Source organism: Pinus tabuliformis, chromosome 7 (assembly GCF_031772625.1).
Source record: "Pinus tabuliformis cultivar Carrire ecotype Pingquan chromosome 7, CPIR1, whole genome shotgun sequence".
Taxonomy (NCBI): domain Eukaryota; kingdom Viridiplantae; phylum Streptophyta; class Pinopsida; order Pinales; family Pinaceae; genus Pinus; species Pinus tabuliformis.
The window spans coordinates 1,068,360,761-1,068,380,622 of record NC_142293.1 but is presented as its reverse complement, the minus strand read 5'-3'; the positions used below and the strand labels follow the sequence as shown (position 1 = coordinate 1,068,380,622).

The window sequence follows — 19,862 nt, the reverse complement described above, 5'->3', positions numbered from 1 at the left end:
GAATATCTCTTCCGCAGCTTGGGTTATTTATTCGCCCTCTGACGAGTTAGTTTCTATGCATGGGGTAAGCCTCGGTCAAACAACGAACAACATTGCAGAATACAGTGCAGTGGTTGAATTATTATCCGAATCTATTTCATTTGGAATTCGACGTTTGATAGTGAGGTTAGATTCTGAACTTGTTGTATTACAGCTTAATAGAGTTTATGCCATTAGAAATCCTGTGTTATTAAGATTGTTTTGAGAGTGCGTCTCTTGGAGCGTGAATTTGATTACATTGAATATCAGCATATTCCAAGGTCTTTAAATACATTAGCAGATGCAATTGCTTCTCGAATGTTGGACAGACATTTACAATAATCATGCAAGTAAATTTAAAAACATTTCATCACATATGTTAAACAAGATAAGCCGGTAATAGTGATATATATATAGATAGGAGTGTGTCAAAAAATATACATCGTCTTCGATCATAGGTTGAAAAACACCTTATGATCGGCAAAATGATAAGTACAAAAAGTCAAAAATGTCACATGTGTCTACAAAGTGACTAGCCAATCACTGGTGGTGCTCCCTATACGACACCACTGCACGGGCTACCTTACACAAAAATCTCCTAAACGGTCCAGGGACTGCGACTACATAGCGCTGAAGTCTGATAGGAATATCATCTATGGTAGTCTCAGGTATATCCACCGTCAGACGCTCTAGATCCTGCTCCAACTCAGCTAGTGACTCTGCAGCCGCGTCCTGTGGGGCCGGTACCAGTGCAACTAGATGTCTCCTCTCAAAAGGCCGGAGGTTGGCTGGGCGCTGTGGACCAACATCTGCATTTTGAAAATTTGTACTGTCAGTTTTGAGACGATATATAAAAAACAAAAAAATACATAATTTGAAAACTTGTGAAAAATAAAGTACCTATGTCGTCCCATTGTTCTCCCTGTGGAAGAACCATGTCCGGATCACCTCGAAAATCTACTCCGGCATACGGAAAGTCCTGGATCGAAAAAACCTGGTCCTCTAACCAGTGAAAATAACTATCAGAGAATCGAACAATCGCTGTGCCCTCGTCAGGATGCCGGGCCATCACCGTAACCCATCGTATCAGCTTTGGCTCCCCAGGACCCAAGATATCAACAGTGAGTTGCTGAGGGATCAGCATCGGAACTCTCTCTAAGGCAAAGCTCACAACTAGAGGCCCATATCCAAAGGTCTTCAGTTGTCCGTTCTTTGCCCTAGTCAGTTGGCTCTTCATATTAGCCGACACAGCATCACACCAGTTGAAAATGGTGCCTTGGTAACAGTCAATCGCCATCCGCATTTGGGACCCGGAGGCAATATGTAAAGCGGCTGCACCGCAAATTCTGGTAACCATGAAAGCTATAACTTTGAGTTCATGCAGAGAGATGTGTTTGATTTCCACGCCTTTCGCATGGTGTGCATTGGGTGTGCACCAATCCGCCCGGAGACTAGCAAGGGATTGGCCACCCGGCCTAGTCCCGGCTAGATTGAGTTGCTCGCCTCTATTTGGCAAGCCAGTGAGAAAGTATACGTCAGAGGGCTCTATCTCGAGCTGGTGCCCTCCTATGTAAAAGCATTGCTCATGAACATTCCATCTCTCAACCAGCCATTCCAAGAATCTCACCTGAGCCCTCATGCCAGGTATGGCCCAGTATTTATATAGCCCGCATGCTTTTAGGGCATCAATGGAAGGTTGATGTTCAATTGCGGCTAAATCAACGTCCTCGTGCTCTCTTTCTCTCCAATCCAACATGGTGAGTGCCCTACACACCAAGAAACAGAGATTAGAATTGATTTGGGAAATTTTAAATGGTTGTTTGTGGAGTTTGGGGTTTCAAATTCCGCCTTTCGCGGGGGACGCACCCCGCGTTTAGAACACAGAGCGTCGGGACGCAGCTGGCCTGAAGGTGGGCTGCGTCCCCTGACCTTTTTCTTGTACAGGAAAAAGTCGGGGGACGCAGGTCACCCGAAGGGCACCTGCGTCCCCCGCAGAGCGCACTTTGAAACCCAAAACCCCCCAAAATCAAAACTAAAACCTAAAACACAATTTTAAACGGATGAAATTGAAGAGGAGGATGTTGTAAAATACTTGGAAGAGACAGTGTTCGATTCTGACGATCGGATTTTCCGCAGCGACCACGGGAAGTTTCTTGCCAAAAGCCCGTTTTTCAACCTCAACAGTAAAATGGTAAAAATGACATGGTAAAAAGTCTTTTTATAGGTTTTTTGGATGAATTTGTTCGTTTTTCACCATGGAAGGATGTTTTTCGATGTATTTTTGCCTATCTTAAACAGGTATGAGTAATGTGGCGTTTTTGTGCAGGACAAAGGGATTTAGAAGGAAAATTGTCATTTTTCACGAACCAAAATATCAGAGTCATCTTTTAAGCCCTTTTCTGACTCCTAAAAAATGAAAAGATTGCCGAGCGTTTCTTTTACACTCGTTAAAACGGAATTAAAAGACGGTCCCCTTATAGCTCTTTTCTGACCGTAAAATCAGGAAAAGATTGCCAGGTTTTTGTCGTTTCAAACTCGATATGGAAATAAAACGACGTGTCCTTGATCGCTTTTTACTTTTCAGGTCAGTGGCACTAATTATGAAAGTACTCCTTGGTCGCAAGATCAAGCGGTTCCCCCAGGTATTATTTTATACTTTTTCGGGCTTGAGGGACACAAATCTACGAAAAAGTTCAATTTGGAGTCTTCTTAAGTTTTTCAGACTCTCTAAAATTGAAAAACGCCGAGTTTCTCCTATACTGGGCTCGTTAAACATTTCACAGTAAAGGACCTGTTCAATTACAAACAGGAATGAACCACTCCTTCCTAGGGTTCGAATCAAAACTAGGTTGGACTCATCCGAAGGATGAGCTTATAATCAAGCATATGTTATCCTCCTCAAGCTTGTTAAAAATAAAGAGGTACTTGCCAGAAATGGTGGGGGAAAAGAGAGAAGAATGAACCTGTTTGTTATCTTTTGTCTCAGAAGAAACTTTATTACCACTCTTGAACACGACACTTTTCATTCACCTGGGTTGGGAAATCTTTTACCTCACAGTTGATCAAACCACTTTGAAAGTCTTCAGCCGGGTTCTGGGGATTAACTTTGAGTCGTTTATCACCAAGCCATCTGTTGTGTCGTTATGTGTTCAAGAGGTCTGCAAGCAAAACTTTCATCTGCAAAATACTTGTCATCCATTTGACCATCCCTGAGTCAGTCCTTACAACAACATTTCTTCAACTTGAACAATGATTTCGTGTTGCGGGCTTGCATGCAACGAGTCACTTTCTATTGACATCAGCACATTATCTAGAGAGATGACTTAGAAATCGTCAGTACCTTGAAGTCTGCATGCATCAATGGCAGGTTTCTCGCCTTTGACGTCAGTTTACATCATTGACTTTCGATCGAAGGATTCCGTGAAATGTTCGACATCAACTCATTCATTCACATCTCATGGATTGTACTGGGTACTTTGAGAACCATTGACATTACTGGTGGTCTCTCTCATGCTTGTTAACAGTTTTCATCATCGACTGGTAATCAAGTGGTTTCTACCATGTTCGACATCAACTCATTTATTCGCATGGCTAGAATCGTACCAATTCGGGAAGTAGAAATGAAGACCCTGGATCTAGTTTCCACCATCCAGGCTGCGAGGAGTTTTGTATTCATTATCTAAGTAGACTAATCATAAACAGATGGCTGCGCCCATACTGTGTCTACAAAAGTCTATGATTATGATGAACTACAAGATCATTCCTGTATCAGAGTAGTTAGTCTGTTAGTTAAAGTTTAAATCTGAGTATGGGAATGCCTACCTCAGTGATGATATAATCTTATACATGTATTTTGTGTTGAAAATTGCAGGTTCTGACCAGGCTCTCCACGAGATAATCCTTGAAATGATAAAGCGCTTCACCCTTCCTAGATAATACAAAACCCTAATCTATTACAGGCTTCGCACTTTAGGGGGCAATCTGTTACACTAAAAAATGTCACCATGACTATTTACAGTTAGTATGGCTCTATCAACAGTCATGCTATCCTCTTAGGCAAGTCTTATGCCTCTGCTCTCCATGTCAAACTCCAAAAAGAGAGAAAGTCTTTATAAATGTATTTATCTCTGGGGACGCAGGTTCTCTCAACCTTACCTGCGGGTACGCACCCAATGTTCACAAAAGCTGCGTCTTTGGACGCTCTATATGTAAAGGGGCAGGTGCGTCCCCCTGTAAAGGTTAAAATGCGCAAGTTTCATCTTTAAAAAGTTACTTGTGGTCATTTCTAGAGCATTCTAGAAGGTTGTTTGACGTGTATTGAGCGCCTCCAGATGGTTCATGCACTCCTACCAAAGAGGAACTTATCCCATCAATAAGGGAGATATCCCATCCAAAGAGGGGATTATCCCATTGATGGTGGACCTGATTAACTTCCTCTTGAGCACTATAAATACAGGCATTGGGCCAGAAGGAGAGGAGGTTGGAAGCTATACATTTCTAAGGGTAGATGCTGCAGGAATTAGGACTCCCATTTAGAAGCTTGTGAGGAGAGATTGCCATCTTTGCTTGTTCTATTTGGAAGTGGGTGAGCTTTGTCAAAGTAAAGGAGAACTCTTGATGGACCCTGGGAGGGACTTGCACAACACCAAGGCTCAGGTTGTATTTGTTCCTTTTGTTACCTATTAATGCAAATGAGTCCATTCTTCTCAATAACTTGTTATTTATGAGTTGTTTCATGTACTCCTTGGTCTATGTGTTAAATATGTTTTATCCTATGAGATTATCAAGTGCTATTTAATCGTTTGATTGTTAGTGTATGCAGGTTTCAAAGTGAAGGAGGAGCTCATCCGGATCAGCGGAGCTGGACTGCTACAACAGCGTTGGACTACAGGTAGGATCTAAACACTTGATTTCCCATATAGTAAATGCATGTTTAGAGAAGGATTGCTCTTGTTTGTCTTGTTTGTCACTAGAGAGTCTTCAGCTCCTAGGGAGGTTAGTTGTGTCCGCACAATCGACTCTTTCCGCCTGACAATGCTGCAAGAAATTGTTGGGAATTTCCACTATGACCTTAATATTGGTATTTTCCACCACCTAGAGAGTGTTCAAATCTGCATCAAATAGGTTCACCTTGTTTATTCACTTATCCTTCAACAAGTGGATCATGTCAGTGATGACTTGAAAGCCCTCGATGTCCAAGGTGGCATCTTGTTATGAAACCAGCTCACAAAAATATAGGAAAGATAGATCAATGCCTTATAATTTAGCCTCTTCGGGGCTGAATTACAAAAATGAACAATTCTTGGATGATACAAATGAAAAGACCTTCTTTTCTATATATAGGAGTCTAAGGGGTCATAATATAATCAGAGATGACATAACATAATAATGTAAGGGCACAATAATAACAATATGGGGACTACATGGGTACAACAATATAATAAGGGGGTTGTACTAATAACAATAAGGGGTTACACTAGTAGTATAGGGGCCTAACGCTTGAGTAGTTCTTGATGCTTTTGTATAAAATTCTTGTCCTCCCATGTGGAATCTTCAGCAGGTAAGTTCTTCCACTTGATGAGATACTCTGAAATTGATCGATTTCGTAGCTGTCGGGTTCTTGTTTCTGTGACTACTCCAGGTTCCAATATGATTTTTCGTTCCTCTTCAAGCTCTGACAATATTCTACAACTTTTGAATGACAAAACAATGCTTCCACATCCTCATCCTTTCTTGAGAGTGCATTTGTAACAAAAATTTTCTTCCCTTTTCTGTAGATGATGTCAAAGTCATAACCCAACATATTTGTGACCCATTTTTTTTGTTCTTCTAAAGATAATATTTTTTCTAAAAAGTATTTAAGACTATCATGATCCATATTTACCTTGAAGTGTCTTCCCATTAGATAAGGTCACCATTTCTTAAGTGCATGTAGTATTGCCAACATTTCCTTCCCATAAAAATTGATTTGGTTCTAAATAATTAAATGTAATACGTAACTTTTGTAACAGTGGTACACCATGTAGATCAAAATATTTCTCCATCTGTAGTAGCCAATTTGCCGGATCCTTGCCATCAAACTTCCTCATCTCGCTTTTTCTTAATTTTAGGAGCTCAATATTGAAACAATTGTAACTCTGTAATTTCGGATCTTCTAGTTCTGAAATCACGAGCTGTAGTAGCCCTCTCCGTCCTCTTTCTAATGCCACCAGTCTGATCGAAATTGGATTTTCCAAGAAAGCGTTATGCACCATCTCACAAGATGACCCGATTATATACCTTTTCAAAAGATCTAACTTGTATGAAGTGCCACATGTCATTTTTTTGAACTTCGGATCTGAAAAATATACACAGAAAACTGCAGTCTATCTTATTTCTATAACTTCTTATGAAATTGTAATTTGATGCTCAGAGAGAAAGTTATGATGATTTTTTGAAGGTCACTTGTTTAAGATGTAATTTGGGAGTCTGCAAAGCCCTAACTTCCTCAGATAATATATCTGAAAATATAGCAAGACAAGACCTGAAATTTAGACCCAAGGTGCAGACTGCTTTCTTATCAAATGGGGTTTTGCTTTGCTTCTGAAAATTTTTAGCGAACAAGTTATAGCTAAACATTCACGATGACCTGTTTTAGATGAAATTCTGGAGCTTGGAAAAACCCTAACTTCCTTAGATCATATCACATAAATTAAAGTGCGACAAGATATGAAATTGGGACTCGCAGTTCAGAGAGATTTCTTGTCAAATGGGTTTTTGTTTTAGCTTTTAAAACATCACAGAAAAAAAGCTATAGCGAAAATGCCATGATGACCTTTTTGGAGTAGCGAAACCCTAGAATCCAAAGCTCTGATACCAAATGTTATGAAACCAGCTCAGAAAAATATAGAAAAGATAGATCAACACCTTCGAATTTAGCCTCCTTGAGGGGGAAACCTCCTTTACATTACAAGAATGAACAATTCTTGGATGATACAAATGAAAAGACCTCCTTTCTATATATAGGAGTCTAAGGGGTCATAATATAATCAGAGTCGACATAACAATAATAATGTAAGGGCACAATAATAACAATATGGGGAGTACATGGGTACAACAATATAATAAGGGGGTTGTACTAATAACAATAAGGGGTTACACTAGTAGTATAGGGGCCTAACACATCCACATACAAAGTCCCCCGGGGATAAATATAAGGCTTTTCTCACTAGTGACATGCTCAATTTTATCCTTTCGATAGGTAATTCCCACATTGAGATAATCATAATAAATGCCTAGGTAGTCCTTGTTTGTCACCTTTACCATCAACCCTATGCTTAAGTCCATAAATAAGTGGGGTAGAAAGGACCTCACAAATTTCTCTATTCTCCAATCTATCTTGTTCAACCACATCCGGACCACTTTGATTTGTGGATCAGGCGAGAACATAAAATAAGAAGCTACCACAATCATGACAATTAATAAAGCCCAACATCCTACATAGGTAAGAAATCACCCATTACTCTTACTCTAAGGAGTTGGAGTTGAATCAAGAATTACATAATAGGGCTCTGTTGGGTATCCATATAGAGTGTTTTCCTCTCGATGTTGAGGTGGGGGAAGAATTGTTGGTGCTCCATAATCTCATTTTTCCCTAGAATTTTCCCTTTACTTTCTTGTCTGAATCAGCTCATATTTCGACATGAAAACCCTATACTATACACTTGATCTTTAGTTGTCCTAAGGAGTGATGTCTTGAGCTAAATTGTTGAATGCTAAGAGGAGATACCTTCAAAAGTTACCAAAGTTGTGAGGTTTTTTATATGTGAAGTTGTAATAGTTACTATGAGAAACAATCATCATTTTCAAGACACAATATTCAGGTTTTCCCACAAGTGAATTCGAGCTCACCTTTTGGCACAACCCAAACTTGCTGAGACTAGTTTTCACTAACAACATTAACATAGGTAGTTGAATATGTTGTCTCACTATAAAGGATCCAATGGTTACAACACTACATTGTTTCTCACTAATTCACTCAAATTTCACCAAACCATATATTAGTTTGGTATTTGTGTTATCTTCTAATATTTGTAAAAAATGATGAAAATTACATGAATTTAAAACCTATAGGGTCTGCATATGATTCTGATATAAGCCCTCCAAAGAAAATTCTTGAGCTCATGCCAATAGAGGACCAATATAAAAATTAATAAATATATCATAAAATAACTCATAAATCAACCATGCTATTAATGGTAGTAGATCCACACAACTAAAATTTCCTTCCAATTATTCACTGTGACACATAATGCATGGGTGGAAGATTTTAGAGATCTAAAAAACTACACAGAAAATATGTCTCTACAAAGATGGATCTAGATCAACCAACCATTGATTTCACCATTCAAGCTAATAAGCCAATTATCCAAGGATCTAGTGACTCCCGCAATCTGCCAAGCCTCTCACCAATGCAGTCTCGCAGAAGGAGCTTCTCGTTCAAGAAGCGGGTTGCATAGTTATACTGTGATTTGCAACAAATTCTACCATCATCGAAAGACAACTCTACATATTGTCTTACTGCGATCTGAAACACAACCTCGATCTCAATAAAATTAAAAACTCAACAAGGTAGGAACTCCCTCTCCAATACCACTGATCCGGATCTTGGGGTCCCAAGATATGAGTGATTGTTGTGCTAGGAAAAGAACAAAAGTAAACCAAAACAGAAAGTAAATCAGGAATTGACTTTCATTAGATCAGAAAATGATAGTTGCAACTACATTGTGCTAGACCATCTGCCCTCTTTACAAAAAGAGGCTTGTTATTTATAGCCTTTTTTTAGTTACATTACCATGGGTAAATTGCTATGAAACCAACTCACAAAATAGAAGAAAAGATAGATCAACGACCTAAAACTTATCCTCTTCAAGGGGGAAGCCTCTTTTACATTACATAAATGAAAAATGCTTGGATGATACAAATGACAATACCTCATTTCTATATATATGAGTCTAAGGGGTCAAAATATATCGGAGCCTACATAACAATAATAATGTAAGGGTACAACAATAACAATAGTGGGATTATATGGGGCACAATAATAACAATATGGGGACTACATGGACATAACAATAACAATAAAGGAGATACACTAACAATAAAAATAAGGGGCTATACACTAGTATTATAGGGACCCAACTTACCCCTCTCCTTCAAAAATGTTTGTCCTCAATGCTTGAGTAGTTCTGGGTGCTTCTCTATGAAACTCTTATCCTCGCATGTGGAATCCTCAACGGGTAAGTTCTTCCACTTAATGAGATACTATGAAATTGATCGATTCCGTAGCTGTCAGGTTCTTGTTTCCATGACTTCTTTAGGCTCAAATATGATTTTCCCTTCTTCATCAAGTTCTAGCAACACTGTTTGAATTGTAAGCTTGTCACCGATAACCTTATTTAAGCATGAAACATGGAAAATTTGGTGTACTCGGTAAGATGTAGGTAGCTCCAATTTGTATGCCCTAGTAACAATATTTTGCAACACCTTGTAAGGGTTGTAGTACTTGGGTGATAATTTATTATCCTTCTTATCTTGCTTGAGGGACATTTGTTTGTATGTTTGTAGCTAGAAAAATACTTAGTTGCCTACCTCAAAACTTCTTTCATTGTGATGTTGATATGCCTGTTGTTTCATTCAATTCTACGCCAGAGTGAGGTTATCCTTTAAGAGTTGGAGAACATGTTGATGATCGATGTGATCTTCCACTGTTTGAACCTTAAAAATTTCTCTTAAAGATGATGTGATGGATGGTGGATGATGTCCATAAAGTTCCATAAATGGGGTCATTTTTGTTGCACTATAGAAGGAAGTGTTATACCACCATTTAGCTAGAGGTAACCACTTGAACCATTGTGTTTGTTTATTAGATACAAAGAAACGAAGATATCCTTCGAAACATTTGTTCACTATGTCATTTTTCCCATCATGTTGACAATTATAAGATGAACTATGAGCTAATTGAGTAATATGGCAAAAAACTAATTTCATCCAAAAATTTCAAGTGAAAATGGGATATCTGTCACTTACAATGATCTTTGGGTTTTTGTGAAGCTTTTTAATTATTTCCATAAATGCAGTTGCAACTGTACTAGATTTAAAAGGATGAGATAATGCACAAAAGTGTGCATAATTGGTAAGTCTATCAACTACCACTATGATGACACTCTTTCCTATAGATTTGGTTAAACCTATGATAAAATCCAATGATACCTCCTCCCGACACTGACTTGGAATGCCTACAGGTTCTAATAGACGCAGGGTCTTAATTGTCTCAACTTTATTTTGTTGGAAAACCAAACATTCTTCCACAAACTTCTAAATATTAGATTTAAGGCCATCCCAAAAAAATTCTTTCTTAACCCTGTGGTAAGCTTTTAAAAATCCTAAGTTCCCTCCTAAGGGAGAGGTGTGCAATTTCAAACTAATATTATGTTTAAGTTGGTAATTATTACAAAGATATAAGCGATCTTTGTACCATAATGAATCATTTTTCTAGATAAATGTATCAGATGTACTAGGATCTTTCTGCAACTTTTGAATGAGTGCCCAGACCTCTTCATCATTATTCCATTCATCCCTTGCTTTTGTTATCCACTCAAGTTGGATAATAGAAATGGCACAAAGAAATGCTTCCACATCCTCATCCTTTCTTGATAGTGCATCTTCAACAACATTTTTCTTCCCTTTCTTATAGATGATTTCAAAGTCATAACCCAACATCATTGTGACCCATTTTTTCTGATCTTCTGAAGATAATCTTTGTTCCAAAGAGTATTTAAGACTATTGTGATATGTTTTTACCTTGAACTATATTTCCATTAGGTAAGGTCACCATTACTTTAGTGCATGTATTATTTCCAACATTTCTTTCTCATAAATAGGTTCGAGTAAATACTTTCCTTTGATTGGATGAATTTCAAAAGAAATGGGTCTTCCTTCTTGCATTAAAACAATACCAAATCCATTTCTTGAGACATCACATTCCATAATAAAGGTTTTTCTAAAGTCTGGGATAGCTAAGACCAATTCTTGGAACATTGCCTCTTTAAGATGTTCAAAGGCCTCAATTACTTCTAGAGTCCAAGAAAATTCATCTTTATTCAATAATAATTCCAGAGGTGTCGCTATTCTCTCATAATTCTTAACAAACTTGCAATAATACCCTGTCAACCCAAGAAATCCTCGAAGATGCTTTATGGTTGTGGGGATTTTCCATTCCTTAATGGCTTTAATTTTTTTAGGGTCTACCTTAACACCCTCATGAGATACAATATGACCAAAATATTCCACCTCTTGTACTCCAAAGAAACATTTGGAGGTTTTTGCATATAATTGTTTCTCCTCCAATAGTTTGAGCACCCTGTCAGCATGTTGAACATGATCCTTCCAAGACTTGTAGATTAGTATATCATGAAAAAATACTATCACAAATTTTATAAGGAAGGGTTTGAAAATGGAATTCATCAAACCTTGAAATGTTGAAGGTGCATTAGTAAGGCTAAAAGGCATGACCAAAAATTCATAATGATCATCATGAGTTTTGAATGTTGTTTTTAGAATGCCTTCATTCTTCATTATAATTTGATGATATCTTAAACAAAGATCCAACTTGGTGAAGTAAATTGCTCCATGTAATTCATCCAACAATTCATTAATGACAGGAATGGGAAATTTATCTTTAATAGTGAGCTTGTTGAGCTCTCTATAATCCAGACAAATGCGCCATGATCCATCCTTCTTGTACCAATACTACTGGAGCAAACAAAGAACTTTTACTAGGTTGAATTGTATCGACCTCTAGCATTTCTGCAACCATACATTCAATTGCACTCTTTTGGGAATAGGGATATCTATAAGACCTGATTTTTGGAGGAACACTTCCTAGAATCAAATGAATAGCGTGATCATGATCACAAATAGGTGGGGGGCCTTTGGGAGTCTCAAATACCTTGGAATGACTATCCAAGACTTTTTGGAGATTCGGAGAAATAGACAATTTCAATGTTTGAACCTCTAGTGAGCATAATTGTGCAATTACGCTCCGTTGTTATTTCTTTAGAAATTTTTTCATTCCATTAGAGGTGGTTATATTTCCTAGTTTCCTTGCGATACCCCTTAATTCAAATTCCTTTCCTTCCCAAAAAAAAATCAAGAAAAGTCCTTGAAAATGAAAAGCTATCGTCCCCAAAGATTGTAACCATTGGACTCCTAATACAACACCATGACCACCCATTGGAATGGAAAGCATTGGACTATTCAATACATATCCCGCCATGGATAGCTTGATGTTATGGCACTTTCCAGAGTAATTTATAGTTCCTCCATTTTCAACCATCACTTAACACTCTGGTGCTATATGTAGGAAGAAATTCAATTCCTTGGCTATCTTACAATGAATAAAATTATGGGTACTACCTGAATCAGTCAACACTATTAACTTTTTCTTCTTGATATGTACTTCTATCTTGAGATTTTGATGGGTGGTAATTCCTGCCAATGCATTCGAAGATATGGCAAGATTCATTTCTTCTTTATTTGGGGTTGGTTTTGTTAGAAAATTATATATTACAGAGCGATGGAACACATAAAATATTGCAGAAATATAAACACAGAAAATGCATAAAACAAGAGAGACACAGATATACGTGGTTCACCCAGTTTGGGCTATGTCCACGGAGAAACAACCAGTCCTTCCTTTTATTATATTATCCAGCAAACTGAAGAGATACAACCTACAACAGATCCGCTGTAACACCCTCTTCGCTCTCAATCTCCTCTCTCTTCCTCACTTAGAATACATATCTACATAGACACAATACAATTCCCTCATATATAGTGAGTGGTTTCCTTCTAGGGCAAAAAACCATAAATTAAACATAACTTCTACCGTCAGATCATCCGCCTAATGAACAACCCAGATTGACTAGAAATTACTAGACTTTTACAAGGAAATTTTACATCTATTTTAAGCTTGGGGGGCGCTGCCCCCAAACCCCTGCCAGGGGACCACTAGCTCCCAGACCCCCCAGCCGGGGGATTTACCCCCCTGGACCCCCACGGGGGGGAAAAGTCCCCCCCGCACCCCCCCGCGTGGAGGGGTGTACAGTCTTCCTGGGGTATACATCCGGCAGAAACCTTTGAATACAGAAGATAATAAGGCTCCACACCCAATAGGTTTTTGGTGTATATCCTCTTCTTTTGAATTTTCTTGATCCTTTTCTTCCACCTCTTCACAATCTGCGTAAAATATTTTCTTCCCAACACAGTTATGACCTTTAGTGTATTTGTTATCACAACTGTAACAAAGCTCTTTTTCTCTTTTTTCCTCCAATTGTTGTGGTGTCAACCTTGTAGGTTGTGGGAGGCTAGGAGAAACAACACTTCCATCTTTATAGTTGTGAGTGGTAGACTTCCACGTTGCCATCATTTTTCTTTCAACTTTCCTTGCCACCCTGAATGCTTTCTCAAATTAATTAGGTTCCCAAAGGAGAAACTCATGTTGGATGTTATCCTTTAAAGTCTCTATGAAGACATCATTCCTACGCTCCTCTGTAATATCATTTACCCTAATATTCTATTTTTGGAATTCCTCAATGTTCTCCGCCATTGAACCCTTAGAAGATGTTGCTCTTTGTATCCTCATAATGTGTTATCATTTCCTCTATAAAAATTGAACAAGAGACAAGTGGTTTACGAGAAAAAAAGCCATCGATACCATACAAATTGATTGGATTCTAAATATAAATATGCAATGTATACCTTTTGTGTGTGTTGTACATTATGGAGATCAAAATATTTCTCCATATGTAGTATCCATGTTACCGAATCCTTGCCACCAAAATTCCTCATATCGATCTTTGGATTATAGTGGGTCTTAAATCCAAAGTTAGAGTCTATGAAATCATGATTAACATTCCTTTTGTTCTCAACATGAGTTTCATCTAATACCTTTTCGCCATTAGGAGGCATTTCTTGTAGCAACTTTGTCGAACCTTCCTTCAAACTTTCCATGTATGCTTTTAAACCATTCTTCAAATCTTCCATGTTGCCTTTCATTTTTGCTTCTATGTGATCCTTCAAACCTTCCATGTCTATTTTTAAACCATTATTCAAAACATCCATCTTAGCTTCCATTTCATTTTTGGTTACTCTTTGCAAGAGCAAAATTTGTTGCACTTGGTCTTGTGATTTTGATATATCATGTTGCATTTCTTCCTCTTCTTCATGCGTCATAGTAGAGAATTTTGGTTTCTTACTAAGTGTTTCAATTTTCTTGCTTCAAGTCATTTTGGAATCAAACAATGATATTTGTGCTACACTATGCCCCTTGAATCACTTTAAACTATTTTTTTTTAAACAAAACTTATGCCAATTTAAAAAAAATACACACCTTTTTCTTGCTTTATAGGAGCTCGATATTGAATATGTTGTATCTCTATAAATTCAAATCTTCAAGGTCTAAAATTTTGTCCTATGGTATCTCTCTGAGTATTATTTACAACCCCAAAAGTTAGATCAAGATTCAATTCTCCAAGAAAGAGTTATGCTTGATCACCCACGATGACATGATTATATACTGGTTCAGTAGAGTGAACTTGTACGAAGTTTCATGTGTCACTGTCTCAACCTTAGGCCCTACAAACAATACAAAAGAAATTAGAATCTGTGTGATTTCAGTCACTCTTTATGAAATTCAAAGCTTATCCTCGAGAGAAAGTTATGACGATTTTCCCTATATAACCTGTTTGAGATTGAATTCTGGAGCCTGCAAAAACCCTAAATTACTCAAATCATATCTCTGCAAATATAGAGAACCAAGCTCAATATGCTGTACATGATGTGCAACACAATTTCGACTCAATGTGGTCTAAATTTTAGCTTCTGAAGCTTCATAGAAAAAAGGTTATAGCGAAAATACCAAGATGACTTGTTTGAAGCAGCGAAACCCTAAAATCCAAAGCTTTCATACCAAATGTTATGCAAATAGCTCACAAAATAGAAGAAAAGATAGATAAACAACTTAAAAATTATCCTCTTCGAGGGGGAAACCTATTTTATATTACATAAATGAACAATTCTTGGATGATACAAATGACAAGACCACTTTTTTATATATAGGAGTCTAAGGGGTCAAATATAATTAGAACCTACATAACAATAATAATGTAAGGGCACAACAATAACAATAGTAGGCTTCTATAGGGCACAATAATAAAAATATGGGGACTACATTGACACACCAATAACAATAAGGGGGCTACATTAAAAATAACAATAAGGGGCTACACTAGTATTAGAGGGACCTAACATAAATACCATGGGTGGATAATACTATGGGTGAGTTCTTTATATTCTTTAGTATTAGTTGGATAATACTATGGGTGTACTGCCATCTTTGGAATGCAATCGTGAAACTCTATGAGGTGATGTACTGGATCATCATCCTTGTCATCATAAAAATGGGGCAAGTAAGTATCCCATATGTATATGTTTGGTAACTCATGTGGACAACCTGCAATATCAGAAAAATTCAAAGGAGAAAAACGAGAAGAAATCCATGAAGAAGCCATTGAAACAAAAATGAATAATAAAAATAAACCAAAAAACCACCATGTGAAAAAATAAACAAAAATATCTACTTTAAACCCTTTGTTATGAAACCAACTCACAAAAAGATAGAAAAGATAGATCAACAACTTCAAAATTAGCCTCTTCGAGGGGGCAAACTCCTTTACATTACACAAATGAACAATTATTGGATGATACAAATGAATAAACCTCCTTTCTATATATAGGAGTCTAGGGGGTCACAATATAATGAAATTCGACATAACAATAATAATATAAGGGCACAACAATAATAACAGTGGGCTTCTATGGGGCACACTAATAACAATATGGGGAAAACAGGGGCACAATAATAACAATAAGGCCTACAATGACAATAGCAATGGGGGAATCACTAGTAATATAGAGACCTAACATGCCCCTCTCCTTCAAAAATGTGTTGTCCTCAACGGTTGAGTAATTTTGGATGCTTCTGTATACAATTCTCATCCTCCCATGTGGAATCTTCAGTGGGTAAGTTCTTCCACTTAATGAGATACTCCAAAATTGATCAATTTCGTAGCTATCGAGTTCTTATTTCTATGACTGTTTCAGGTTCCAATATGATTTTCCTTCCTCATCAAGTTCTGGCAATATTGTTTCAACTGGGAGCTTGTCACCTATAACTTTCTTTAAACACGAAACATGGAAAATTGGGTGCACTCATGAAGCTACGGGAGGCTCCAATTTGTATGCCATAGTACCAATCTTTAGTAACACCTTGTATGGGCCATAATAATTTGGTGATAATTTATTATCCTTCTTAGCTTGCTTGAGGGACATTTGTCTATATGGTTGTAGCCGTAGGAATACCGAGTCACCTACATCAAAACTTCTTTCACTATGATGTTGATCTGCCCATTGTTTCATTCTATTCTGCGCCAAAGTGAGGTTATCATTTAAGAGTTGGAGAACTTGTTGTTGATGCTCAATGTGATCTTCCACTGCTTGAACCTTAGAATTTTATCTTAAATATGATGTGATGGATGGTGGATGATATCCATAAAGTGCCATAAGTGGGGTCATTTTTGCTATAATATGGAAGGAAGTGTTATACCACCATTCAGCCAGAGGCAACCATTTGACCCATTGTGTCTGTTTATCAAAGACAAAGCAACAGAGATATCCTTCCAAACATTTGTTTACTATCTTAGTTTACCCATTAGATTGAGGATGATAAGATGAGCTATGAGCTAACTGAGTATCGAGACAAGAAAATAATTATGTACAAAAATGTTCAGTGAAAATGGGATCTCTGTCGCTTATAATAACCTTTGCGTTTCCATGTAGCTTTTGAATTGTTTCCATAAATGCAATAGAAGCTGTACTAACTTTAAATGGACAAGATAATGCTAAAAAGTGTGCATACTTGGTAAGTCTGTCAACTACCACCATGATGACACTTTTTCCTTCGGACTTGGGTAAACCTATGATAAAATCCATTGAAACCTCCTCCCAACATTGGCTTGGAATGGATAAAGGTTGTAATAGACTTGGAGTCTTAATTGTTTCAACTTTATTTTGTTGGCAAACCAAACATTCCACCACAGACTTTTGAATATCCACTTTAAGGCCATCCCAAAAAAATTCCTTCTTAACCCTACGATAAGTTTTTTAAAATGTTGAGTGCCCTCCTAAGGGAGAAGTGTGCAATTGCATAAGAATCTTTTGTTTGAGTTGAGAATTCTTACATAGGTATAAGTGATATTTGTACCATAACGAATCATTTTTCCGGCTAAATGTATCAAATGTACTTGGATCTTGTTTTAGCTTTTGAATGAGTTCGCACACTTCTTCGTCATTCTACCATTCATCCCTTGCTTCATTTATCCAATCTGGTTGGATAATAGAAATGGCACAAAGAAATGCTTCCACATCCTCATCCTTTCTTGAGAGTGCATCTACCACAACATTTTGCCTCCCTTTTTTGTAGATGATTTCAAATTCATAACCCAACTTCCTTGTGACACATTTTTCCTGCTCTTCTGAAGATAATTTTTGTTCTAAAATGTATTTAAGACTATCATGATCCGTTTTTACCTTGAAGTGTCTTTCCATTAGGTAGGGTTGCCATTTATTAAGTGCATGTGATATTTCCAACATTTCCTTCTCATAAATAGCTTTGTGTAAATACAATCCTTTGATTGGATGACTTTCGAAAGCAATGGGTCTTTCTTCTTGCATTAAAACAACACCAATTCCATTTCCTAAGGAATCACTTTCCACAATAAAGGTTTTTGTGAAGTCCGGCATAGCTAAGACCGGTGCTTGGCACGTTTCCTCTTTAAGATGTTAGAAGGTCTTTGTTTCTTCTGGAGTCCATGAAAGTGCATATTTTTTCAATAATGTTATTAGAGATGCTGCTATTCTCCCATAATTCTTAACAAACTTGCGATAATGCCCTGTCAACCCAAGAAATCCTCGAAGATGCTTTATGGATGTGGGAATTTTGTATTCCTTAATGGATTTAATTTTGCTCTAGGGTCTACCTTAACACCTTCATGAGATACAATATGAACCAGATATTCCACCTCTTGTACTCCAAAGAATCATTTGGAGATTTTTTCATATAATTCTTTCTCCTCCAATAGTTTTAGCACCTTGTCAACATGTTGAACATGATCCTTCCAAGATTTGTTGTAGATTAGTATATCATCAAAAAATTCTAACACAAATTTTCTAAGGAAGGGTTTGAAAATGGAATTCATCAAAACTTGAAATGTAGAAGGTGCAATGGTAAGGCCAAAAGGCACGACCAAAAATTCATAATGACCCTCATGAGTTCTAAATGTTGTTTTCGAAATGTCTTCAGTCTTCATTCTGATTTGATGATATCCTGAACGAAGATCCAACTTTGTTAATTAAATTGATCCATGCAATTCACCCAATAATTCATCAATGGCAGGAATGGGAAATTTATCTTTAATAGTGAGCTCGGTGAGCTCCCTATAATCCGGACACATGCACCATGATCCATCCTTGTTGTGCACCAATACTACTGGAGTAGAGAAAGAAATTTGACTAGGTTGAATTATACCAGCCTCTAGCATTTCTACAACCATACGTTCAATTTCACTCTTTTGGGCATAGGGATATCTGTAAGGCCTGATGTTTGGAGGAACAGTTCCTGGAATAAAATGAATAGCATGATCATGATCACAAATAGGTGGGAGGACTTTGGGAGTCTCAAATACATTGGAATGATTGTCCAAGACTTTTTGGAGATCTGGAGAAATAGATGATTTCGATGTGGGAACCTCTAGTGAACATAATTGTGCAATTACGCCTTGTTGTTCTTTCTTTAGAATATTTGTCATTCCATTAGAGCTGATTATCTTTCCAAATTTCCTTGCGATGCCTTAATTCAACTTCTTTTACTTATGAACACACTTTCATGAAAATTTCTTGAAAAAATAAAAGCTATTATACCCAAGCATTGTAGCCATTGGAATCCCTGTACAAAATCAGCACCACACATTGGAATGGAAAGCATTGGGATATTAAATACATGTTCTCCCATGGAAAGCTTGATATTATGGCACTTTCCAAAGCAATTTATGGCTCCTCCACTTGCAACCGTCACTTGACACTCTCGTGCAGGATATAGGAAGCAATTCAATTCCTTGGCTACTGTTGGTTGCGTGGGGCCTGACCCAGGTTCAATGTTAGTTAGTAAAACAAATCCCTAAACTACTGGCCCTTTCGGAATCAGCCTGTGGAGCGCGGACCGAAGTCTCACCCGAAGAAGTATGGGAGGATGCTGGAACCAAGTTTATGCACCCTGAGTTGGTCGTGATGTTGGTTTATACCCCCTGTTCCTTCTTTCGCACAGGTCGCTAAGCTATTAGAATCTGTCAGTCTAGCCCTTTACTCCACCCTTTAGTACCTCTGAGAAAGCGTACGATCGACCTTCGTGCTTCGCTAGCCCGCAATCTAGGTACTTTCATGCTGCTATAACAATGTATTCCACCATTTCCCAAGTTATCTTAAGGGTTTTGCTTAACTTACTAAATATTCACAGTTAGCACCACGTAAATAGATATTCTTACTTGCATTCAATTAATCAACATAATTACATACATTCAAGCATCACATAAGCATTGTAAATGAAATACATACATAATATGAAAAGATGTATTAACAGGAAATAAATACACAGGAATTGCGGGATACTTCTCTTTACTGATATCTTCATA

General features: G+C 37.5%; 1 pseudogene; it reads right to left on the bottom strand.

Annotated features, from left to right (window-relative positions):
• Nucleotides 1-5,157: 5,157 nt before the first annotated feature.
• The window catches only part of LOC149251305 (uncharacterized), an 80,581-nt pseudogene continuing 65,876 nt past the window's right edge, over nucleotides 5,158-19,862 (bottom strand).